This window comes from Triturus cristatus, chromosome 12, assembly GCF_964204655.1.
Source record: "Triturus cristatus chromosome 12, aTriCri1.1, whole genome shotgun sequence".
Lineage (NCBI taxonomy): Eukaryota > Metazoa > Chordata > Amphibia > Caudata > Salamandridae > Triturus > Triturus cristatus.
In genome coordinates, this window is record NC_140595.1 from 738080907 (window position 1) to 738107141 (window position 26235).

General features: G+C 47.1%; 1 protein-coding gene across 1 annotated transcript in view; it reads right to left on the reverse strand.

Moving 5' to 3' along the window:
- Positions 1-26235, reverse strand: part of LOC146782630 (transmembrane protein 272-like) — a 182621-nt gene that overhangs the window by 128666 nt on the left and 27720 nt on the right. The window lies entirely within an intron of this gene.

Below are 26235 nucleotides of genomic sequence, written 5' to 3' on the forward strand. Positions count from 1 at the left end.
TTCATGGGAGTCTCACTCAGTGCCCATCACAGGCTGCAAATGCTTCATAGGAACCTGAGCTATTTCCAAATACCAGATGCTCAAGCTTCTTCTAAGCTGCACTCATTTCCCATCAATGGCTTCACACGATTCATCTGAGCCTCACTCATCACCCCCTTCTCAGAGTCTCGCTAATGCTTGTTCACTAGCTGAGAAGCTCTTAATATGGATTCCTTGGTGACAGGCTCCGGATGTTGGCAGTGATCTATTCTTTAGAAATCTTTTCAACCTTCTGGGAGTCACTCTCACCTCTAAGCTGTCCCCTTTAGAATGCACGAATCATAAGTTAACACTGACCATTGACCATACTCTGTTATTGATGATTCTCTTTCACAAACACCGAGAGTACTTCAGTTAGGAGTTGAACCCACAGCATTGGGTGCAGCTTAAAGAGGAGCTGAAGCTATTGGATGTAGAGCATTTCAATCCAGAGCTCAAGTTTTGGATCTGGTTTATCTCAATGGGGAGCCAAAGCTATTAGATCTAGTGCACCTCAATGAGGAGTTGAAGCTAGAGCATCTCAAATGGGGAGAGAAAGCTAGAGCGTCTCAAATGGGGAGAGGAAGCTAGTGCGTCTCAATGGGGAGAGGAAGCTAGTGCGTCTCAAATGGGGAGAGGAAGCTAGTGCGTCTCAATGGGGAGAGGAAGCTAGTGCATCTCAATAGGGAGAGGAAGCTAGTGCGTCTCAATGGGGAGAGGAAGCTAGTGCCTCTCAATGGGGAGAGGAAGCTAGTGCGTCTCAATGGGGAGAGGAAGCTAGTGCGTCTCAATGGGGAGAGGAAGCTAGTGCGTCTCAATGGGGAGAGGAAGCTAGTGCATCTCAATGGGGAGAGGAAGCTAGTGCATCTCAATGGGGAGAGGAAGCTAAAGCATCTCAACAGGAGTTGAAGCTAGTGCATCTCAACAGGAGTTGAAACTAGTGCATCTCAACATGAGTTGAAACTAGTGCATCTCAACAGGAGTTGAAACTAGTGCACCTCAACAGGAGTTGAAACTAGTACACCTCAACAGGAGTTGAAACTAGTGCACCTCAACAGGAGTTGAAGCTAATGCATCTCCACAGGAGTTGAAGCTAGTGCATCTCCACAGGAGTTGAAGCTAGTGCATCTCCACAGGAGTTGAAGCTAGTGCATCTCCACAGGAGTTGAAGCTAGTGCATCTCCACAGGAGTTGAAGCTAGAGCATCTCCACAGGAGTTGAAGCTAGTGCATCTCCACAGGAGTTGAAGCTAGTGCATCTCCACAGGAGTTGAGGTTATTGGATTTAGTGCAACTTGGTGGTGAGTTGGACCCACTGCATTCAGTATAGAAAATAGGGGCTGGACCCACTATACCTGATGAGATGGGGGGGTTCTAGACTGCTCCGAACCTCAGCCTTTTGCGAACATGGCGACAGCATGACAGAGTAGGAATAGTGTATCTACCATGATTAATTTGCTAACCTCGACGGGACTGTCAAGAGAACATACAGCCCAAAGTATATTGTTGATTCATTTTGAGAGATTTTTTTCTGTACATTGATAAAAGAAGGATTTATTGAAGAGCCTAAAATGTATGTTTTCTAGGCTACTTTAGTCAGATGACATGACCAGATAAGATCTGAATAATAACTACAGGTCAAAACAACGCCACCCCTCCCTAAGTTGCTTGCTACCATTTCATTGTTTGTTTAGAGATATATACAGATAAGATCTCCACTTATATGTCATGCAATTATATGTAGCCTTGCCAACTATTCAGCGTCTTGCTCTATTTTGTTGTATATATATATTTGTTCACTCTCTGAGCGCTACATCGTCAGCACTATTTCTGGAATGTAAGAAGTGTATATTGTTTCTCTATCACAAACAGAAGAATTTATATCATACAAAATATTTTGTCCTATACCCTTCTTGAAAATATTTAGGTTGATATATGTTATTGAATTTCCACACCTCTAAAGCAGATGCACAAATGTTGATGAATGAGTCCCACAGGATAATTGGGGGGCTTTATTATATCTACCCTTGTTCTTGTGGGCAAACAGAGTTGTCCTGGTGTTGTTTCCATGTCACCATGAGACACTGTTCCAGGCATTAGTCCAATTAGTTCAGTTACCGCATGTGAAGATTAAAACTCCCTGAATGCATGACTGGTAATTCTTTATGCCGATCATGCCATTTATAGCCACACACAACTAGGGAAGGGTGGAACATGTCAAACTACCCCTGTAACTAGCATGCAGTCTAATGTATTGGGTGACATTGTCCAACAGTCCAGGATTTTTAGGCAGCATCCCTTCACCAAGATATGTAAGCCTATTCATATATTGTTAAAAGCAATAGCAAAAGATCCCAGGTTGCAACATGCTGTTAGCTTAAAGAAGGACCAGATGATGGTACCATACATGACATGGGTCCCTCCTGGTAGCTAGGGTTACCTGGATGCCCACGGACAGATTTTGTGTGCTCATTTCTTACAAAGGATTTCACCACACCCCCTCAAGAAGTGACAGTCAATAGCAATCCAAAAAAGATATTTCTTTACTAAACCTTAACAAGACGCGAGACATGAAATGTAATGAGATCATAGAAGACTAGTTGAAACCAGTTGCTAGTACTGGTCAGCATCCCACAATAAGAATATGCAATACCTGCCTTACACACATTGTTTGCTTTCCAACCTGTATATAAGTCCAAATTGCTCTGTTAAACTTGTCAGCATTAGGGTGGTTTCCTCCAGACTTTTAGCCTTACTTCTCCTACTTCTGACCAATTCGTATTTAGAACTCTAGCACAGGTTAGCAGTGGTAAAATACACAAAGTGCTTGCGCTCTTTCCTTTAAACATGGTGAAATTGGCTAACACCCAATTGACACATTTAATTTACTTGTAAGTCGCTAATGAGGTGGTACTACACGTATACAGGGCCTGTAATTTAAATGCTACTTGTAGGTCTGCAGCACTGATTGAGCCACCCACATAAGTAGCCCTTTAAAGCCATCCTGTGTGTGTAGATTTCAACTGACATTTCAAATTGGCAAAATATACCTTTTGCCAGAGCTAAATATTCCTTTTTAATACATATGTGTCACCCCTGAGGTAGGCCTTAAACAGCCCATAGGGCAGGGTGCGGTGAATCTAAAAGGTTGTACATGTACTCTTTAAAGTTTTGCATGTCCTGGTAGTGAAAAACTACTAAATTTGTAGTTCACTATTGTGAAGCCTACTTCTCGAATAGGATAACATTGGGTCACCTTATTACATTTGTCTATACAAAGTGCTAACCTTCAACTGGGAGCTGGTAGGAAATTCTATGTTGGTCTCTAATGAATTGAAATTTAAAACCCTCTTTAACTGTAAAGTTGGATTTTAAGTAACAATTCTGAAAATGCCACTTTTGGAAAGTTGGCATTTTCTTGTCCCAACCTTCTGGTGCTTGCAGCCTGTATCCTGGGTCACATGACTAGGTGTAGCTGACAGTGGGCTATTGTGTATTACTCAAAGACAGTGAGCCAAAGGGGGAATATGTGTTGGTAGGACGGGCCATCTTTGTCAGGATGAGGGAAGAGGAGCTCTGGGAAAGGCATTGGCCGCCATAATAAATAGGCCTCACCCGGTCAAAGAAAATCACTATTTCTTAACAGAATCTGAACCTGTGGGTGGAAACGAGGCTACTACACTACCTCACCTTGGAGGAGGAACTTACTAGAAACATATGGTTCTACGTTCTATTCTGTCAAAATGTTTAGAGGAGTAGGAACATTTAGCAGTCGCAAAACTGGAGATTGACTAAATCACATAGTTTGGTATCGCTCCATTTTGAAATTTGGCAACAATTTACAGAATCGCACAATGGGTCTACAAGGGTAGAACTAACCGCTATTTGGAAGGGGCATGCTAAGGGCTTCCCTTCCAAACAGCCATTTGGTATGGTATGTATCAATGTTTATGACCAAAATCTGTTTACAAAACTCAGACATTTTGTCAACTTCCAGCATGGTGTGGTAAGCCTTTCACAAAAGGAATATGATCCCCTAGGTCTTGTTCCCCTCTGTTAATCTAAATTTAAACAAAAGTTTGTTGTGGAACAGGAAGTGATCCAGGGGACCTCTGTCTACTCTCAAACAACATTTTGAAATGTTTTTATTAAAATGCAACCCTATTTCCTTTAAGGAAAACAGGCTACATTTAAAATATATATTTTCACTGAGAAAACCAAGGTTACAGGGACGTTATAGTTAGGCTAACATTTCACTCATACAAACCCATTGAAATTCAGCAGTTTTAGTTGCCCGGGTCAACTGTAACTTACGCCCTCGTAGTGCACTGCTTACGAATTTGCATATTACATCATTCATGACAGGGTCAGTGACATTACTTATGACATCATCCACAGAACCACTCAAACACCAACTCCCACCCCATACAACCTCCCATACACACCTCACACACACATTGACAGACCCATACAATTAATGATACACAGCCACTAGGTCAACGATAGAGCCACTCACTCACCTATGCAGGCATTGACAGAGCCACTCACTCACCCATACAACAACTCACACACCCACACATTCACCCATAGAGCTACCCAATCACCCATACAGCTACTTACACACCTACTTCTACAACTATACAACCACTCACAAGGCCATTTTAGTCAATCAATCATCATTTGTATAGTGCAGCACTGTCACGCCTAGGGGTATCTGGTCGCTGTGGATGCGATGTCAGAATAAAGGGCAGAAATGAGCAGAAAGAGGCAGAATAAAAGTCAGAAAGGAGCAGAAAGAAGCAGAATAAAAGTAAGAAAGGAGCAGAAAGGCAAAATAACAGACAAAACGAGCAGAAACAGGCAAAGTACAGGACAGAAGGAGCAGAAAAGAAGGAGAAATACGAGTAGAGGAGGAACATAATGAAGGGAGCAAAGGGTAGTGGACTGCAAGCAAGCTTGGCAGGAGGACCATCGCAGGGGCAGCTGGCTAGAGGACCTGCTCATTGGGGTCATGCTGCAGCCTCCACTACGTAGGTCCTGGGGGTGGAGGGTGAGCGCTGGGAGGAAAGAAACAGCAGGAGGAGGGAAACAGCATGAAGAGGGGGTAAATGGGCAGAAAAAGGCAAAATGATGGTAACAGCGGCAGTATAAAGGTCAGAAATGAGCAGAAAGAGGCAGAACAATTAACAGAGTGTGCACAAAACCGAAAGCAGCAGAGGGTAGCAGACTGTGGGCAAGCTGGTCAGGAGGACAATAGTAGGTGGAGCTGGCCCGCGGACCTGCCATTCATTCACCCTTACAACCTCTGAACACAGCTGTACACTCACCTATACAACTACACATATACCCACCCACATACCCACACAACTACTTCCGTACCGATTCACAAATCCATACAAGCACCTACACAGCCGTATCTTTACCCATAAAAGACACTCACACAGACACTGACTCTCCAATGCAGCCACTCACACAATAGCAAATTCAACCTAACACCCTCTCAAACAGCCAAACACACACCTATACAGCCACTTATACTGCCACTCACTCACCCATATCAATCAATCAATTATGGCATTTGTAAAGCGCACTACATACCCTCGAGGGTCTCAAGGCGCTAGGGGGGTGAGGGGGGAAGCTGCTACTGTTCGAAGAGCCAGTTCTTGAGAAGTCTTCCGAAGGTCAGAAGGTCTTCGGTCTGCTGCAGGCGGATGGGGAGGGTGTTCCATTTCTTGGCGGCGAGGTGGGAGAATGATCTGCTGCCGACGGTCACTCTTCGGATACTGGGGACGGTGGTGAGGGCGCGGTCTGCAGGGCGGAGCTGGCGAGTGGAGGTATAGAGGCTGAGTCGGCTGTTGAGGTACATTGGTCCGGTGTTGTGGAGTGCCTTGTGTGCATGGGTGAGGAGTTTGAAGGTTATCCTCTTGTTGACAGGGAGCCAGAGTAGGTCTCTCAGGTGGGGTGTGATGTGGCTGCAGCGAGGGATGTCGAGGATCAGGCGTGCGGAGGCGTTCTGAATGTGTTGAAGCCGTTTCAGGAGTTTGGCCTGGGCTCCTGCGTAGAGTGAGTTTCCGTAGTCCAGTCTACTGCGGACGAGGGCCTGGGTGACAGTTCTTCTTGTTTCGGTGGGGAGCCACTTGAAGATCCTGCAAAGCATGCGGAGGGTTTTGAAGCAGGAGTAGGAGACGGCGTTGACCTGCTTCATCATGGAGAGGGTAGAGTCGAGGATGACCCCTAGGTTGCATGCGTGGTCGTGGGTGTTGGGGGTGTTCCTAGTGCAGTCGGCCACCAGGAGTCATCCCAGGCCGAGTGGGTGGAACCGAGGATGAGGACCTCCGTCTTGTCCGAGTTCAGCTTCAGTCGGCTGTTCCTCATCCAGTCGGCGACGGCCTTCATTCCTTCGTGGAGGTTGGTTTTGATGGTGTGAGGGTCCTTGGTGAGGGAGAGAATCAGCTGGGTGTCGTCGGTGTAGGAGATGATGTTGAGGTCGTGCCGTCGTGCGATGAGGGCGAGTGGTGCCATGTAGACATTGAACAACGTTGGGCTGAGGGATGAGCCTTGGGGTACCCCGCAGATGAACTCGGTGGCTTCGGAGCAGAAGGGGGGAGGCGGAGGCTCTGTGTTCTGCCGGAGAGGAAGGAGGAGGTCAAGTCTAGGGCTTTCTCTTGGATTCCGGCATCTTAGAGGCGTGTTCGTAGTGTGTGGTGGCAGACCGTGTCGAAGGCGGCTGACAGGTCCAGGAGGATGAGGGCCGCGGTTTCTCTGTTGTCTAGCAGGGACCTGATGTCATCGGTGGCGGCGATGAGGGCAGTTTTGGTGCTGTGGCTGCTGCGGAACCCGGACTGGGACAGGTCCAGGATGCTGTTCTCCTCGAGGAAGCTGGTCAGTTGTTTGTTGACTGCCTTTTCAATGATCTTCGCCGGGAACGGGAGAAGGGAGATGGGTCAGAAGTTCTTGAGGTCCGCCTTGGGTTTCTTGAGTAAGGTGTTGATCTCTGCGTGCTTCCAGCTCTCCGGGAAGGTCGCTGTCTCGAAAGAGATGTTGATGGTTTTCCGGAGATGGGGTGCGATGGTGCTGCTGGCTTTGTTGCAGATGTGGTGTGGGCAGGGGTCTTCCAGGGATCCGGAGTGGGCGGTGTTCATGATCTTGATGGTGTCATCGTCGTTGATGTTGGTCTGGGAGATCAGGCGGTTGGTGCGGGTGGTGGTTGTGGGAGCGGGGCTCTCAGTGTTTGCCAGGGTGGTGACGGTGTTGAAGCTGTCGTGGATGTCTGCGATCTTGCGATGGAAGAAGGTGGCCAGCGAGTCGCACAGGTCTTGTGAAGGTGGGATGTCGTTGGTGTTGGAGCTGGGGTTGGAGAGTTCCTTCACGATGTTGAAGAGCTCTTCGCTGTTGTGTGCGTTGTTGTCTAGGTGGTCTTTGAAGGAGGTCCTTTTGGCGGATCTGATGAGGTGGTGGTGTCTGCGGGTGGCGTTGCTTTCTGGTGTTCGTTCACGGATCCAGGTTTTATTGAGTTTTTGGCAGGTTCGCTTGGAGGCCTGGAGGTCTTCAGTGAACCAGCTGGCTTTCTTGCTAGTGTGGGTGTTGGAGGGCTTCTTGAGGGGGCGAGGGTGTTGGCGCAGTCGTTGATCCACTGTTTGAGGTTGCGAGCGGCGGTGTCGGGGTCAGTCAGATCTGTGGGTGGGTTTCGGGGGAGGGAGGTGGAAAGCTGGTCTTTGGTGACTTTGCTCCAGCAGCGGCGTGGCATCTGTTGGGTGCGGTGGTGCGTGGTGAGTTTCCGGAAGGTGAAGTGGATGCAGCGGTGATTGGTCCAGTGGAGCTCGATGGTGTAGTTGAAGGAGACGTGGGAACTTGCGGAGAAGATGGGGTCAAGCGTGTGGCTGGCGGAGTGGGTGGGTGTAGTGACGAGTTGTCTAAGTCCGAGGTTGGCGAGGTTGTCGATCAGGGTGGAGGAGTTGGTGTCGTTGTTGTTCTCGAGGTGGAAGTTCAGGTCCCCGAGGAGGATGTAGTCCGTGGAGGCAAGTGTGTGTAAGCTGACGAGGTCGGTGATGGAGTCGCTGAACTGTGCTCGTGGTCCGGGGGGTCTGTAGATGATGGTTCCTCTGAGGGTGGTGTTGGGATCAGTGTGGATCTGGAAGTGCAGGTATTCGGCGGTGCTGAGGGTGTCGTCGGTGTTGGTTGAGACTTTGAGAGTGTTCCTGTGGACAATGGAGATTCCTCCTCCTACTCCATTGGTGTGGTCCCTGCGGGTGATCTTATAGCGTTCCGGGATGGCTATTGCGAAGTTGGGTGCCGCGGAGGGGTTCAGCCAGGTCTCCATCAGGAAGGCGACGCCTGGGGTGTTGGAGTCCAGTAGGTCCCAGAGTTCCACGGCGTGTTTGCGTGCGGAGCGGGTGTTGAGAAGGATGCATCTGAGGTGGTTGGGTTCTTTGGTAGGCGGGTTGGCGGGCCGGATGCTGGTGAAGCTGCAGTTCCGGCAGGAGAAGGGTCCTTGGGTGCGCTTCGGGGCGCCCAGGCAGCAGGTGTGTGATCGGCTGTCATTGAGTGCGTGGAGGTTGCTGGAGTCGTAGCAGAGGCAGGCGTCATGGCATTCGCGGGGGCCAGGGGACCTGGCGCTGGGCGCAGTCCGTGCTTTTGGAGCACCAGCGGCGCGACCGCACAGCGGCCGTCATATATGGGGAGGCTGCTCACCAGGCAGGCCGCTGCCCCCATCCGCCATGCAGCCCCCCGTGGGTTGAACCTCCGTTGCCGCTTTTGCCGCCTGACTGCTCGCTCCCTTTTTTATTCTGTACCCCTGCACTTGGCTTTCTGTACTCCTGTGCTCTGTTGTCCCTCTCCCGCCGTCTTTTCCCGCCGTTTTTTCCCCGGGTTTTCCCCCGCCACTGAGCCCCTGCGGCCCCGCCCCCTTCACTCCCATTGGCTGCCCCGCTCCCACCTCCCAGCTGCTCCTCCCTCCCTCTGCACTCAGAGGGAGGCCGCGAAGCGGCCGCGCAGTGGACGCGCGCAACGGGTGCGCCGCTGGCGCGCCGAAGGCTCGCCTAAGGCAAGCCCGTCTGCGCCTGGACTGCACCCAGAACCCCTGGACCCCGCACCCCCTGCAACGCCAGACTGCACTACAACGCAAGCACCCTCCACGCACTCAACACCAGACGAGACCACCCCTGCTACCGGGCCACCCCGAAACGCTCCCAGGGTCCTTTCACCTGCCGGAACTGCAGATTCACCAGCATCCAACCCTCCACACCACCAGTCAGAGAACCCAACCACCTCCGCTGCATCCTCCTCAACACCCGCTCCACTCGCAAGCACGCCATCGAACTCTGGGACCTCCTAAACTCCACCGCCCCCAACGTCGCCTTCCTGACGGAGACCTGGCTGAACGCCACCTCAACACCAGCATCGCCATAGCCATACCACAGGGCTACAAGATCTCCCGCAGAGACCGCACCAACAGAGTGGGAGGAGGAATCGCCATCATCCACAATGACTCCATCAAAATCTCAACGAACACCGATGACACCCTCACCACCGCCGAGCACATGCACTTCCAGATCCACACCGACCCAAACACCACCCTCAGAGGAACTCTCATCTACAGACCTCCCAGACCCCGCCCACAGTTCAGTGACACCATCGCCGACCTCATCAGCACCCATGCCCTCGCTTACACGGACTACATCCTCCTCGGGGACCTGAACTTCCACCTCGAGAACAACAACGACACCAACTCCACCGCCCTGATCGAAAACCTCGCCAACCTTGGACTCAAACAGCTCGTAACGACACCTACTCACGCCGCTGGACACACGCTCGACCCCATCTTCTCCGCAAGCCCCCACGTCTCCTTCAACCACACCACCGAACCACACTGGACCGACCACAGATGCGTCCACTTCACCTTCAGAAAACCCACCACACACCACCGCACCCAACAGCTACCACGCCGCTGCTGGGGCAAGGTCACCGAGGACCAACTGACTACCGCCCTCGCCCTGAGACCACCCACCGACCCCACCGTCCCAGACACCGCCGCGACCAACCTCACACAGTGGATCAACGACTGCGCCAACACCCTCGCCCCTTTCAAGACCTCTACAACCAACCACACCAACAAGAAAGCCACCTGGTTCACCGAGGACCTCCGGATCTCCAAGCACACCTGTCGGAAGCTGGAGAAGAAATGGCTCCACGACCGAACACCAGACAACCACACAGCCCTCAAGAGCGCCACCCGCAGACACCACCAACTCATCAGGACCGCCAAGAAGACCGCCTTCAAGGACTGCCTAGACAACAACGCACACAACACCAAATAGCTCTTCAGCATCGTGAAAGAACTCTCCAACCCCAGCTCCAACACCAACGACATCACGCCATCTCAAGACCTGTACGACTCCCTGGCCACCTTCTTCCACCGCAAGATCACCGACATCCATGACAGCTTCAACTCCGACCCCCCCCGCACCCACCACCGAGTCCACCACCCCTGCGACTACCACTCACACCAGTCGCCTGACCGTCTGGTCCAGCGTCAGCGACGAAGACACCATCAAAACCAAGAACTCCATCCACTCCGGATCCCCATCGGACCCCTGCCCTCACCACGTCTTCAACAAAGCCAGCGCAACCATCGCGCCTCACCTCCGGAAAACAATCAACTGTTCCTTCGAGACAGCAACCTTCCCTGAAAGCTGGAAGCACGCCGATATCAACGCCCTTCTGAAGAAGCCCAAGGCGGACCCCAAGGACCTCAAGAACTTCCGACCCATCTCCCTGCTCCCTTTCCCGGCATAAGTGACCGAGAAGATTGTCAACAAACAGCTGACCCGCTACCTCGAAGTTAACAACATCCTGGACCCTTCCCAATCCGGTTTTCGCAGCAACCACAGCACCGAGACCGCCCTCATCGCCACCACTGACAACATCCGGACCCTGATGGATAAAGGAGAAACAGCCGCCCTCATCCTCCTGGACCTATCAGCAGCCTTTGACACGGTCTGCCACCGCACCCTATCAGCACGCCTCCATGACGCCGGTATCCTAGAGAAGGCCCTGGCCTGGACCACATCCTTCCTCTCCGGCAGAGCCCAGAGCGTCCACCTCCCACCCACCCGCTCCAAAACCACCGAGATCATCAGCGGCATCCCACAGGGATCCTCCCTCAGCCCGACGCTTTTCGATATCTACATGGCCCCCCTCGCCCACGTCGCACGACAACACAACCTCAACATCATCTCCTACGCCGATGACCCCAGCTGATCATATCCCTCACCGAACATCCCCACAAAGCCAAAGCTAACCTCCACAGAGGAATGAAGGCCGTAGCCGACTGGATGAAGGACAGCAGACTGAAGCTGAGCTCAGACAAGACAGAGGTCCTCATTCTCGGACCCACCCCATCAGCCTGGGACAACTCTTGGTGGCCCACGTCACTAGGCACAGCCCCGGAACCCACGGACCACGCACGCAACCTGGGGGTCATCCTCGACTCCACTCTCTCCATGACCAGGCAAGTCAATGCCATCTCCGCGTCCTGCTTCAACACCCTCCGTATGGTCCGCAGGATCTTCAAATGGATCCCCCTCGACCCGAGATAACCATTACCAAGGCCCTCATCACCAACAGACTCGACTACGGGAACGCCCTCTACTCAGGAACTACAAACAAGCTCCTGAGACGACTCCAACGCATCCAGAACTCCTCATCCCGACTCATCCTCGACGTCCCCCGCCGCAGCCACATCACACTCCACCTGAGAGGCCTGCACTGGCTCCCCGTCAACAAAAGGATCACCTTCAAGCTCCTGATCCACGCACACAAAGCACTGCACAACACCGGACACACCTACCTCAACAACCGACTCAACTTCCACACCCCCACCCGAAGCCTCCGCTCAGCCAACCTCGCCCTCGCCACAGTCCCCTGCATCCGAAAAACCACCGCCGGCGGCAGATCCTTCTCCTACCTCGCCGCCAAGACGTTGAACACTCTCCCCACCATACTATGACAGACCCAGGACCTGCTGGCCTTCAGAAGACTCCTCAAGACCTGGCTCTTCGACCAGGGGATGCAGCGGCGGGAACGGGAGCGGTGGACGGCACGGGGCAAGGGCACAGATCACGGGGGCACAGAAGAAAGAAAACAGGGCACAGATCACGGGGCACAGAAAGGAAACGGGGCACAGATCATGAGGGTACAGAAGAAAAAACGTGGCACAGATCACGGGGGCACAGGAAGGAAACAGGGCACAGATCACGGGGACACAGAAGAAAAAATGAGGCACAGATCACGGGGGCACAGAAAGGAAACGGGGCACAGATCACGGGGGCACAGAAAGGAAACGGGGCACAGATCATGGGGGCACAGAAGAAAAAACGGGGCACAGATCACGGGGGCACAGGAAGGAAACGGGACACAGATCATGGGGGCACAGGAAGGAAACGGGGCACAGATCACGGGGGGACAGAACTTACCTCAGCAGCAGCAGCTGGAGCAGGGACTGGACGCACAGGCGGAGCTGTGTGGAGGGGGAGTGACTTACATACCATATAGGTACTCAAACACCCACTCACCCACCCATAGAGCCACTCACTAATACAGCCACTCACTCACCCACCCAGCAGCTCACACACCCATTATTCACCCATACACACACTAACACACCTAGTCAGACACCCATACAGTCAATCACACACAGATTCAGACAGTTTTGCAGCAGCTCAGATGACATATGCTAGAAATAATATCACTCATTAGTAGTAAAAGAAACAATAGTAACAACTTGTACAGTAGCTTACTATATATATATATTTAAGCATCAAAACCATTTACAAAATACTTTCACTTACTGGATTATGTCATCAGTGATGTCACTGACCGTCATGAGTAAAGTAATATGTGAGGTCTAGGCCTCAAAAAAATCAACTTGCCCACTCTTTTGTGAGTAAAATGTTATCAGGTTGATCTATTTTTAGCACCTACTAGTCCCATGAGTAGTAGGCTGAAAAGGAACTGTTGTTCTGTTCATCCAGAAAGTGAATGAGCAATAAAGATTGCATTAAATGTTGTTTTTATCTTGACACATTTGCTGTCTGTTCAAGGAAAGAGGTCAAATGTCAGTTTGTCTTTTAACTAATTGATGCTTGAAAAATTAGGTTTCTTTTTCTCTCTTCTTTTTTGTCAAGTGAGCTGTCTGAATATGTAAATTATTTTTCTCTAACACAACATTTAAATAAATAGCCTGCAAATTATTATAAATATTTCCAAATATATCAGGATTTACAAAAGCACTTTTTTTAAATTAAGAAGTGTGATGCAAACAAAGAGTTAAATAGGAGCAAAACAAACCAGAACACTTTACTTTCTGATGTGCAAATGGCACATTTTCAGAAACTCAATTCCAAAACATTATTGTTTGTACACTATATAGTGCATGTCAGTGGGAATGTGTATGGCCATTTGAATGTAAAATCTTCTGATTACAAATGACAGTGTGCTACCACTTCATACTTTAGTTATGTATCTATTAAAAGTGATAGATTTGAAACATGATTTGACAAATATTCCTGCTCCCGCCCTGATGAAAATGCTGTTAATGAACTAAGAGGCAAGTAAGGGGTCATGTGTATCCTATATGTGGTTAGATTTGGGAAAAATGTTTAGTCTATAAAATCAAACAAAAGATATTTTTGTACACCAGACATGCTGAACTCTCGCATTTGAAGGTGCTCACATATGTGATACTAAAAAAAATGTAGACAATAAATTATTTGCCCATGATCACATAAGTTAAAACCAGTTTATGGGTCAAGAGAATTACAAATGGGTTACAAGCAGTGCATTGCAGGGTATAAAGGTATAGTTACCTCCGTTAACTATAACTGCTGAATTTTAATTGTTTTGTGCGAGTGCAATGTGAGCATAACTGTATCGTCCCTGTATCCTTTGGTCTTTCAGTGAATTTCTAAGGATTTATTTTTTAATTCTATTTACTAACCATAATGTCCCTGTAACCTTTGGTTTTTTCAGTTAAATTTTATTGTTTTTTATGTTATTTGCTTACTATAACCTCCCTGTAACCTTTGTTTGTTTTAGTGAATATCAAAGTTTTTCTTGAATTTTATTACCTAACAGTAACCTGTAACCTTAGAGAGTGGGTGTGTGAGTGGCTGTATGAGTCTCTGCATGTGTGCATGAATGTCTGAGTGGGTGCATAAGTCTCTGAGTAGATCTGTGAGTGGGTACGTGAGTGTCTGAGTGAGTGTGTGACTGGGTGCGTGAGTGTCTGAGTGGGTCTGCGAGTGGGTGCAAGAGTGTCTGAGTGGGTCTGTGAATGGGTGCAAGAGTGTCCGAGTAGGTCTGTGAGTGGGTGCAAGTGTCTGAGTGGGTGCAAGAGTGCTTGAGTGGGTCTGCGAGTGGGTTCAAGAGTGTCTGAGGGGGTCTGCAAGTGGGTGTAAGAGTGTCTGAAGGGGTCTGCGAGTGGGTGCAAGAGTGTCAGAGGGGGTCTGTCCATGAGTGCATATGTGTCTGAGGGGGTCTGTGAGTGTTTTCATGTGTGTCTGAGGGAATGTTTGAGTATACATTTTTTTTCAGCAAACTTTGTGAATCCACTGCAAAGTTATTAAGGGAGCCGCTGAGTGTTGCAACAAGTTCACAAATCATCATATGTGGGAAAAATAGGGTTCTGGGCATATTCTTCTCTATCACAGATCCCTCACAGGCCCCTGTAAGCTCCCAATAAGATCAGGGTACCTCTACCCTACCCCCTTCTACTGTATTTCATCGTTAATTTTTCTACAAGGGACCTTTTCCCGATGTCTAAAATGGCAGTTGCAACTTTCCACTCAGGTTGTGGCCAGCCAATTACAGCATTTCTGTTAGTGCGTGAGTTCGCGTAGGATTTGAGAAGGAGCCACATCCGTAGATATACACATTTGGATTTCTTTTATAAAGTCTAAAACTACAGAACAGATTTACACCAAATACAAAAAGCACTCTTTTGGGAACAAGAGCTAGCTTTCTGACAAACATGGTGTAATTTCGTCAAAGGGTTCAGGCTGTAGTCGTGTTCAAAATCCCTATTAGAATTAACATGGGAAACACACTTTTGACCTCCCCTTTTTCCTCAGCCCCAGCTTGACAGATCGCCCTGAAACTTTCCATGCACAACTAAAATCATCAGTGCCCGTTTTTAGGTCTCGCTGAGCGCAGCGCATGCGCTGGCTCGGAGAGACATTTTGTATGTGGGATTTTCAAAGTGCTGCTGGCTGGCCTAGCGCTTGCGTTCACGCGATCGTGCACGCGTGCAGCCGGCCGCCAGCAGCACTTTGAAAACTGTGCTTTAGCGTGTCATCGCGATCACTTTCGCTTTCAGAGCGATCGCGATCACTTTCGCTTTTATGGCGTTACTTTTACTGCCGTGCGGCCAATGCTTGTTTTTGGAGGTACTGCGTCTTAAATGATCTTGCGGAGAACACATCATGCTTTCAAAACAGGTGGAGGAGATACTCACAATTCGATAGTTTGTTGATATGGGGACATGTATCGATACAACCACCATGTGTTTATGAACATTAAAATAAGCTATGAATTTTACTGTTTTTAGTTTTTTTTCTGTAAACGTCAACCGACTCCTGCCCTTTAAACTAACATCGCAGAGGCATAGATGGATATTTTTTGAGCTAATATACACACACGGGGTAGTTACAGATCACTCTCTGTGGCAGTACAGTACACGTGTTGACTAAGAACATTTAATCAGTTACACTGTGTGAGAAACAGCATGTATTCCCGCCCAGTTTATAGGTGCTTAATCTAGCTTGTTGAGCCTCTCTCTTCTTACCCAAGTCACGTGTATCTTCTCTCTTTTGGTACCTACAGGTACGGTTCCTTTTGTTGTTATGAATTCATGCGTCCCTGCCAATCTCTAATCAGCGCTCTCCTTTAGCGCTTGTTTTTATGTACTCTCTGTACTAACTGTTTGAATGCTGTTCTTTTATTATTTTATTTCCACTCCAACCCTACGGCACCCTCCTGTCTTCTCTCTCGTTGCCTCTCTTGAACCACTTTCTCCTACTAAGATGATTTGGTCATTCGCTTTTTCTTTGTAGCACACCAGTGGAATCCCGAACAATAGCTAGAGACATTGCCTTCCGCTCTTTAATCTGTTTGACTTGTTGGTACCTAGAGTTTTGTCTTACACATCGGAGAAAAGAAATAATCAAGTGGACATACTTATGTATACACATCAATAAAATCGTGTAAGTAAGCACACTTGCTCTGTGAGTACTTTACCTTCTGTTTAATACCACATGTAAGCATAGGAAGCTCCCAAACAGCACTTTCCACGAGTGCGTTCTTTTAAACTTGATATTGCCTATGATGTTATATGGACTAGGCTGCAACGTCACCATCAGTGTAAAAAGCTGTTCTCTTTTTCGTCAATAACATAGAATACCATTGAAAACGCGCACACTATACATTCCGAGAAACCTTTAGGGTACGTTTGCAGAAGCGGAAGTGAGTCCCGGCAGCAAAAGAAGAGACGCGCTACACGTTTCATCTAGGCCTCTCTTCCAGATACGATCAATAAGGCGCGACTCGAACTAAGGCATACATCACACTCACACACAGCATATACAATGGTGTGCACTCTGCAGGTTTGAGCAGAGAGAGCATGTCGCTGTTGGGGAAATCCATACAGTAGACCTAGTGTCTCCACCGGGAAGGTAATAGCCCCGCTTCATCAACAACATTATTAACGTTCTGCAGCTTGCGTGATGTATATAAATGTGTGTGTGTGTGTGTGTGTGTATGTGTGTGTGTGTGTGTGTGTGTGTGTGTGTGTGTGTAAACGCACAGAAATGTCCATACAACACCCTACTTCCTCGGAGGAAGAGAGCACCCACACGAGGACTGCAAGATCAAAGCTTCAGCATTGTGTTGGGCCTCCCTCCACACAGCAGCTAGGATATATAGACACAAACACACACATTTTCTATCTACACATGCACAGTAATGCTTTGACCTTCTGTACTGAAATCATTTGATCTGCTTAAAGGGGGCTCTATGAAATATTCAATTGATGCTGTGAGCCTGTCCTGACTAGGGGGTTCAGAATGCTGCAGGGATCGACTTTATACAAGTTCTTCTCATTCCTAGGACCTAATTTGTCATTGAAATACCTGACCGACATGGCTCATTTTAATCTAGATCTTAGAATTTAAAAAAACGAACACATATGGGCAGCTGTATAATAGGGTAAATTATTTCTATGAATAACAGCAAGTAATCCACGGTATCCCCACGTATTCGGAATAGTGAAATTGGCTATTTTCTGGTCGGTGAAATATAAATCGCGGCACCCTGCTGCACCTGTTTGCTTCATCTTTTATCTGGGTGCAGTTGGAAGACTAATCTAGCAAACCGAAATAGCTTATTTTCGGTTTCCAGATTACTTCCGACTTCATCCCAACAATGTGATGTTTTAGTTTGTACGAAATAGGCAAAGCACGTGTTCAGTGTACATTTGTCCAAATAGGCCCTGTGCTGTTCAGTGGCGAGACTTCGTTAGCAAAGTAATGTTCAGAGATTAAGTACGAAGCCATCGTAATGCCGCAGCTGGGGTGTTATTAAAACATTTCAATATGAAACTGCACCTTTCATTGGACTCCCAAATCAAATATGTTTAAAATTGTGATTAAAGTTGCGATACCTGGTGAAATGAGGAACTTTGTATAGAGAAAATTGATGTAAAATGTATTAAACAAGATTAGAATTTAACCTTGTCCCAAAACTCTGAGATCAGACAAAATAGTTATTTATTTACACACTATAAAGACTAGAACTCATGTGAGGTCTATATTTCTGCCCTCTCGTATAGCCAATAGGTCTCGCCTTTGGGACCTTATAAGTGTTTAGCCATGCAACAGTTGATGTTGTTGCACCAAGGATATTGTGCTGGAAAACTAAACACTTATAAGGTCCGAAAGGCGAGACCTATTGGCTATGCCAATGCTTGTTTTTTATGAAGTGACCTCACCAATCGATCTTTAATTGAACGCACTTTCTTGAAAGTAATTTCGTGAAAATTTGTCAAACAGCGCCAAAAATAGAGGAAAGTCAAAAATGCTTTTCCTATGGAAACATGGTCCTAACTATAAAAACCTACTGGCAACTGCCAGTGTGTCTCACAAAGCAATCTTCTTCAGTTCCCACAGTAGATGTTGAGGAAGCATTTGAAAAATCCAAAGTCTTTGTGCCTGCAACAGAGCGAATATCCAATTCAACAGGAGATGAAGCGTCCCGTGGTGGCTCTAAGAATGCTGAAAAAAACATGGGCATATGCTGAGGACACTGCACTACGTGGGCCGTTAACGGGTCCAGCAATACACCCAGGTCTGGAGACGCAACTGATGGATGTGTTTGACAGAGGTTCAACAAGAATTCTTGTCCGCAGAACAAGCAGCGGAGAACAGGCAAAACACAGTCAATCCAGACTGGTCGGAATGATAGGAACCAAGACTCGCTTAGCTCCCAAAGTCAAGGTGTGCCTAGATGGAGTACCATGCGGTCACAGTAACATCGCTGCAAGAGCATTCTTTCCATCTCCTTGGTGACTGGGACGTCCATTGCATAGCAGAAACATTAAAATCAGGGTACCCACTACCAGTAGCAGGATTAGCGCAGCCCGACAAAAACGCTTCCCAACACGGAGTGTATAAAAGTTTGAATCACTCCGAAGACTGTCTGAAAGGTGCTTAACAGTCCTGAACCTATGGTCTTAAATAGGTGTACTATACCCTTCGTATCTGACATGTTAAAGATACGTTGTACCATTTCTCCAAAATGGTAAGGGCAATTTGTTCATACCAGTGCCTGTATCTCAGCGGAGGACCTTGCAACCCAAAGATCAAAAGTCTCTCGGGCTGAGGTTAAGTGCACATCCTCCTGTAAAAGCCTGTCTTTCAGTCGGCTCAGAAAATCAAACCGTATAATGGAAACATTCAACTAAGGTCATAATGGCGCATCCCTGACTGTGTGGGTTGGTGGAAACAATGCTTGCATACATCAAGTAACCCTGGAACTTACTGTGACTATATATGCGATGCCTGGAAGCATCCCACAACAACCTTAATCATTCAGCATTAAGTAACTCCCATTCGAGAGCAGCCTGAACACTGGATTAATCACGGCAGCCGGAGATCCCTTCAAATGACAGGCCATGATGAAGCATAATGTCCTGGCAAATTAGAGACCCACTTAATGAAGTCTCACTGTCTGTACTGCTGAGAAACACTTCAGTGTCCCCATTCCTGCACCTAAATCTATATGGCAATTCTCATGATTCATGGATAAAGTCCTTACCCATTACTTAATATCTGCCTACCTTGTATTTTTCTAGGCAATATTGGAATTGGAAAGTTGTTACTGGCAATGGTATATGGCCATGAATTAACCATTCTGTGGATGGTGACTCTGCTATGGTAAAAGGTAATTGGTACAATTTTTCAATGTGCAGCATTTTATATTTTGCATCTCTGTGCCATTGTCGTCTGCCTTTCTGTTAGACTATAAGCAGAGTAAAGAGACGTACTGTTAATTTACCGCCAGGGCATGTGATGAGAGCGCAATGATTGTAGCGTCCAGTTTAATAATAGAATTGATTGTAACTGCAATTGCCAATGTTGTAGTATGGACAGATCCTGTTCCATTATATCTATAGCAGAAGATACAATGTTGCCCAGTGAATAAATCTTAGATGTTAGTGTGGTCATTACATTGAAAACCACTGGCAAAGCCTTTTCAAAGTTAACACTGTCAATTTCATGCAATCTCTCTGCAGCTTCCTGTTGAGAGGTTTTCCACACTTCGTTGTACATAGCGTATAAGAAGCGTTTACGACATGGCTTCTGGGGACCTAGCAAAAAATCCTTAAGATCCATGTCATCTGAGAGTGAGAACAAGTGTTGTTTCACCTGGGACAGTGTTGAGGTTCTCAGCCAATCTAGGCATAGCTTTCCAACACTGTAGGATGTCACCACCCATGGATGATCTCATTGTTCATATTGAAGTTCTGGTCTATGGATACTTAACCCCTCTGTGGTACCCTTGAATCTTGACTGAAACCTGTTTGGGTCAATAGGCCAAACTAACCATCCCTTCCAGTTGGGGTCTGACGAATTGTATGAAACATCATGCATGACGTCATCTAATGTATCCTCAATGTGTTCTGTATAATTTTGTCATCCCCCAAAGTGTGGAGGCGAGGGAATACAAGGTGTGTTCAAGTCCTTAATCTTGGCTAACCCAAGACGGGAAGTCTGTTGCACAGGGTCATTCAGGAAGATAATCTGCTTTGATATGAGACATGCTCTAAATAGTGCCTCAGTTCCCTGAACCTGCCATTCCTTAGTCACCCAGACTGATTTTATGCCTATAGTCTCTTTCCATAAATCGAAACCCTGTTCAGACAGTTGGGAAATGAAGGATGCAGAGTATATCTGTTTCGTGTTAGTAAGCATATTTTTCTTCACAGATGTAGTTGCAAGCTTATAATAATATGAGCGTAGATCTGATGTGTTAAACCCAGAAAAATAAGCAAACGTTTGTGAACTACCTTTCTGTGGTGTTAGGTAATGTTCCGATTGGTGGTATGTGAAAACATTACGTGCAGTACTTGTTTTAAGCAGAAAATGATGACCATAATGCTTGTAACATACATGGTGTCAAAATCAGACGTATCAACATACATTTCATTTTTTGAGGATAATGCGGATTGTTCTAAATCAGACAGCATACTATTTACAGTTTCAAAATCCCAATCGTCAGGGAATGTACTGGAGGTGAGGATATCATTCAAAGGAATTTTAAATACATGTGGCATTTTCAAAAGTTCAGTGGGACCAAATACATCATATGAAACCAGATTCCAAACTATTCCTTCAGGAACTGCAGTAATGTTCACAAAGGACAGGTCTCTCTGTTCACAGTGTGATGATGTGATTTCAGTACAAAGTTCACAGGTGATACTGCGGAGCGTTCTGGAAGATAATGTCCATTCAGTAGCAGGGGAAAGTCAGTTACTAAACCTATCCAGAAGACTAGGAACAGTAGACCAATTGCTATTCAGAGCTGTAGCCAGGGTGACTCTTTCCCAACCAAAAGGTAGAACTCCTGAAGTTGTTTTTTGCAGGAAAACTGCCACTGGCGTTGACTCAAGTTCACTTGGATCCAGAGAGAAGGTATCAAAATTGATGAAATAGCCAGATGCAGTTCGATCTATCTTCGGTAGCTCAGCAGGTTTTGTTGAACTGGCAGATGACTCGTTTTGAGGCGTATTCACATAGATATCGGTATTAGGCCGAATTGAGATCGGTGTTTCATTTGTGCTTTGATGTTCAATTTCAATAGGCACGAGTTCCATTCCATTGTTGGAAGAGGTGTGGCGCCGCGGCCAGGGCGACTGACTTTGGAATCTGGGGATCACGGTTCGATCCCCGGCGCCAGATTAGCCCAGCACCCTGTGACTCTGGGCAATAGCTTGCTTAATCTTCCCGACGGCCCCCAGCGCCTAGAGACCCTTACAGGTGAGTGTTCGAGCTTTACAAATGTGGATATTGTTGGCAAGTCCATTACTTCCTAGAGTAGATTTTTCAAATGTTTTTAGGCTTTCTGTCTGAACCTCCTGTATAGTAGCGAGAGGAGATTGGCGGCTACCCAGGAGCCGGAGCGGCCTGCTATTCAGTATCAGCCACATAGTTTGGTTTGATCAGATCACTGGAGATTAATCTCTTTTCTTTTCTGCCGGCAATAGGTGGAAGAAGTTTTGTTCTTGTTCCTTCGACAGCCAGGACAGATACGGGCGTTCTGTAAGATGGCCCAAATTCTTTCTTGTCCACTATTTTTCTCCCTGGCCAGATCCCCAACGTTTGGGACAAAGACAGGTCTTGCTGTAACTGATTTTACTTCCCCAGTGGCAGTGTGTTTTATTTGGACTTTGCTTTGTAATTGCCAGAATTCTAGGAGTTTCAGTAAAACAGCCAAACGGTCATTTATGTCAAATCCGCCACTGTGCTGCCACAATCAAGGTTGGGTACCCACATTCTAGTCCCATCTGGACTTCATAAGGAGTGCAGCCTCCCAGGGAGCTTCTTAGCATGTTATCAAGTGCCCTCTGGTCCCCATATAGGTGAGTGACCCAACTACCACACAAGCCTAATACCCTTGCTGTTAAGGATTGATTTAAGTACCGGTTTTTACTCTTCACAATTGAATTTCACTCAGGATGATACAGAGATGAGTACCATAATGTAACACCCAAATTTACCATGGCTTCCTTTTAAGCCTGAGAGCTAAATGCGGGGACACAATCAGAATGTATTATGTCATTTGTATATGTCCCTATAAAGACTCGCAAAAACAGTTTGGACAGCAACCGAGCGCTGAGGCCAAACCCACAGGAATCTAGAGCATGAATCCACTGCCACCAAGATATACTCATGAGGCACGGGGTCAGACTGATTTGCATATGGCCATATCTGAACTGGGGTGGCAGAGTGGGCTAAAGAACGGTGATGGATTAAACCCAGATCAGTTGACTGGGGGTGAGTGCTTGCAATGTTCAACACTCCGTCCATCATTTCCTTTGGTTTTGCTTTGTTTGCCATAAGTTGGCAGGGATGCTCAGACGTGAGTCCCTTGCTCACTTTGCCACTGGATTCAAACAAGCCTGGCTGAAGACGGCTGAAATGCCAGAAACCGGTCCTAGGAAGCTTGTTTCCGGTCCAGGGAAGACATGGCTTGGCAGTTCGGCTGGACTGTTCCCATGAGGCACGGGGTCAGACTGATTTGCATATGGCCATGTCTGAACTGGGGTGGCAGAGTGGGCTAAAGAACGGTGATGGATTAAACCCAGATCAGTTGACTGGGGTGAGTGCTTGCAATGTTCAACACTCCGTCCATCATTTCCTTTGGTTTTGCTTTGTTCGCCATAAGTTGGCAGGGTATGCTCAGACATGAGTCCCTTGCTCACTTTGCCACTGGATTCAAGCAAGCCTGGCTGAAGACGGCTGAAATGCCAGAAACCGGTCCTAGGAAGCTTGTTTCCGGTCCAGGGAAGACATGGCTTGGCAGTTCGGGCTGGACTGTTCCCATGAGGCACGGGGTCAGACTGATTTGCATATGGCCATGTCTGAACTGGGGTGGCAGAGTGGGCTAAAGAACGGTGATGGATTAAACCCAGATCAGTTGACTGGGGGTGAGTGCTTGCAATGTTCAACACTCCGTCCATCATTTCCTTTGGTTTTGCTTTGTTCGCCATAAGTTGGCAGGGTATGCTCAGACGTGAGTCCCTTGCTCACTTTGCCACTGGATTCAAGCAAGCCTGGCTGAAGACGGCTGAAATGCCAGAAACCGGTCCTAGGAAGCTTGTTTCCGGTCCAGGGAAAACATGGCTTGACAGTTCGGGCTGGACTGTTCCCATGAGGCACGGGGTCAGACTGATTTGCATATGGCCATGTCTGAACTGGGGTGGCAGAGTGGGCTAAAGAACGGTGATGGATTAAACCCAGATCAGTTGACTGGGGGTGAGTGCTTGCAATGTTCAACACTCTGTCCATCATTTCCTTTGGTTTTGCTTTGTTCGCCATAAGTTGGCAGGGTATGCTCAGACGTGAGTCCCTTGCTCACTTTGCCACTGGATTCAAGCAAGCCTGGCTGAAGATGGCTGAAATGCCAGAAACCGGTCCTAGGAAGCTTGTTTCCGGTCCAGGGAAGACATGGCTTGGCAGTTCGGGCTGGACTGTTCCCATGAGGCACGGGGTCAGACTGATTTGCATATGGCCATGTCTGAACTGGGGTGGCAGAGTGGGCTACGGAACGGTGATGGATTAAACCCAGATCAGTTGACTGGGGGTGAGTTCTTGCAATGTTCAACACTCCGTCCATCATTTCCTTTGGTTTTGCTTCACTAAGATATACTTGTAAGCCCCATCAGATTGTAAGGGGCCGCAGTGGTCCAAATAAACACAAGAGAGAGGTTTGTCTGATATTAGTAGCGGTGTTTGCGGTGGACGTGCTACAGTGGAACCCTTCATCTGCTGACAGATGTCGCACTTAAGGACAAATGATTAAGTTTGATTTGTTAAACCTGGCCACCAATAGCGTTGTTTTAGTAGTGACCCTCGTGTGCAGCTACAATTAGACCTCATCTGCAATCCATGTTTGGTATTACTCTATCCCCCACTCCTGGAATTAGAGCATACAGAATATTTTGTGCATCTAACTTGTAGGAGTACTGGAGTAGAAAATCTATTGGCACGGAGGAGCATTTTTTGCGTGAAGCCATGACAGCTACCATTATCTGCAAGTCTATTCTCGTGCGAGAAAAAGTGATTGCAGCAACGGCAGCAGTTCGCACTGTTCCCTTGGAGGCTTCGTCAGCCAATGAATTCCCTTCAACGTGCATGTCAAAAAGTTGATGACTCAGCGTATAAATCACATGAGCCCCCAGCAAGCCTTTTTCAGCTCTGCCACTTGTTCCCAGAGCAACTTATGCTTTATTGTGCAATCTTTTGAGTCTTTAAAACCATCTGACACCAGTAGTGAAGCTATTCATTGTATGACTGGACATAATGAAATGAATCACACACAATAAGTGTGGGGAATTCTCGATCTGTGTTTTTTAGTGCCAGTACTAAGGCTTTGAGTTCTGCCAGCTGAGCCGTGCAATCTCCTAGAGACTGCGTCAGCGTATTGCTAGGAGGAACTTGCTGTCCCGCATACAACCCTTTACAATTGCACATGCTGCGCTGTATTGCTGTTTACTGCCTACGGCTGGATGAGCTGACCCATCAGTGTAAATTATCATACTGATCTAGAGGCATTATTTTATTCGGGAGAGGATTTTCTTGCTCGTACTGCAGAAATGCTTGCATTTATTTTTTAATGTAGAATCAAATTTGTAGTCTACATCTGTTGCAGTGAGAGAAATAGCCAATTGTATCCAACGTGGATGTAGAGCTTTAGCATTAGGAACCCATGCTTTTGTAATAGCCTCCAAGGTTGGTATCGGAGTCACGAAAAGTAATCGTTTCCCTTGAGCCAGTGCTCTCTCACTGTACTACTGTTAAAATAAAAACACAGTGGATGCAAATCGCATCTCAGCATTTGTGTACAAATGAGATTTGTATGCAATGGGTACAGTTTTGCCTTCATTGAAGATGGGGTGAGTGTATCCAGATTGACCCGCTATTATACAGATCACCAAATTTGGAGTGTTTACACGTGTGTGTAAGTGCTTGGAAGCCATCATGTCAGCTTGCAGGGAACAAAGTATTTCTGTGTGTTCCTGTGTCCAATGTTGAACTGAGAAAACGGGTCTGATTAAGTTGTAGAAAGGTTTCACTCTTTCAGCGTAATCCTAAAATGGATTGCAGATTTTTCAGAGTATTTGGAGGTTGGAGCAGCGCACATTTTTCTAAAAAGTTTGCTGCAAGTCTTTTCCCTTCACTTGAGATTTCATATCCCAAAGATAGGACATTGAGATGGGCAATTTTTTTTTTTTTAAAGTTATATTTGTAGCCCTCTGAGGTGTACCCCAAAATTGTTGTTCACCTTGGCCAAATGATCCAATAGTTCATCATCTGTCAGGTAAATATCATCTACCTCATCATAAAAATGTTGAAGTAACTCTGATACTCTTGCTGAGAACAACCCAAGGCTATTCTTATACTCTTGGGGCAGTCTACAAAATTGATACTGAGAGCCTAGGGCTGAGAATGCTGTCAAATATCTGCTCTCGGACACTATATTTTGGCAAAAGAATCCATTTGAGATATCTAGCCTGGTTTTGTTTTTTTCCGCACATTGTTATTCATGAATGCGGCACTGTGTGTATTTTGTACTGCAAATATATTTGTGAATGTGTCCAAATGTCTGTATTCTAAAATCAGACGATATGAAGTATTGGGTTTCATTACGGGAAACAAAGGATTATTCAAAGAAGAAGTGCAGTTTTCAATCACACCTTGTTATTTTCAAGTTGGTCTAAGATCTCCCTTACTTGTTTTTTCGCATCATGTTTTATTGGGTACTGGCTCTGTTGAGATGGAGTATTTTTTACTGGGATTCCATGGTGAGGTGACTCAGCATCCCACCCTACATGATTGCGGTATAATGCAGGAGCTAATGCTACTGCCCACTTTTATGCGAGTGAATG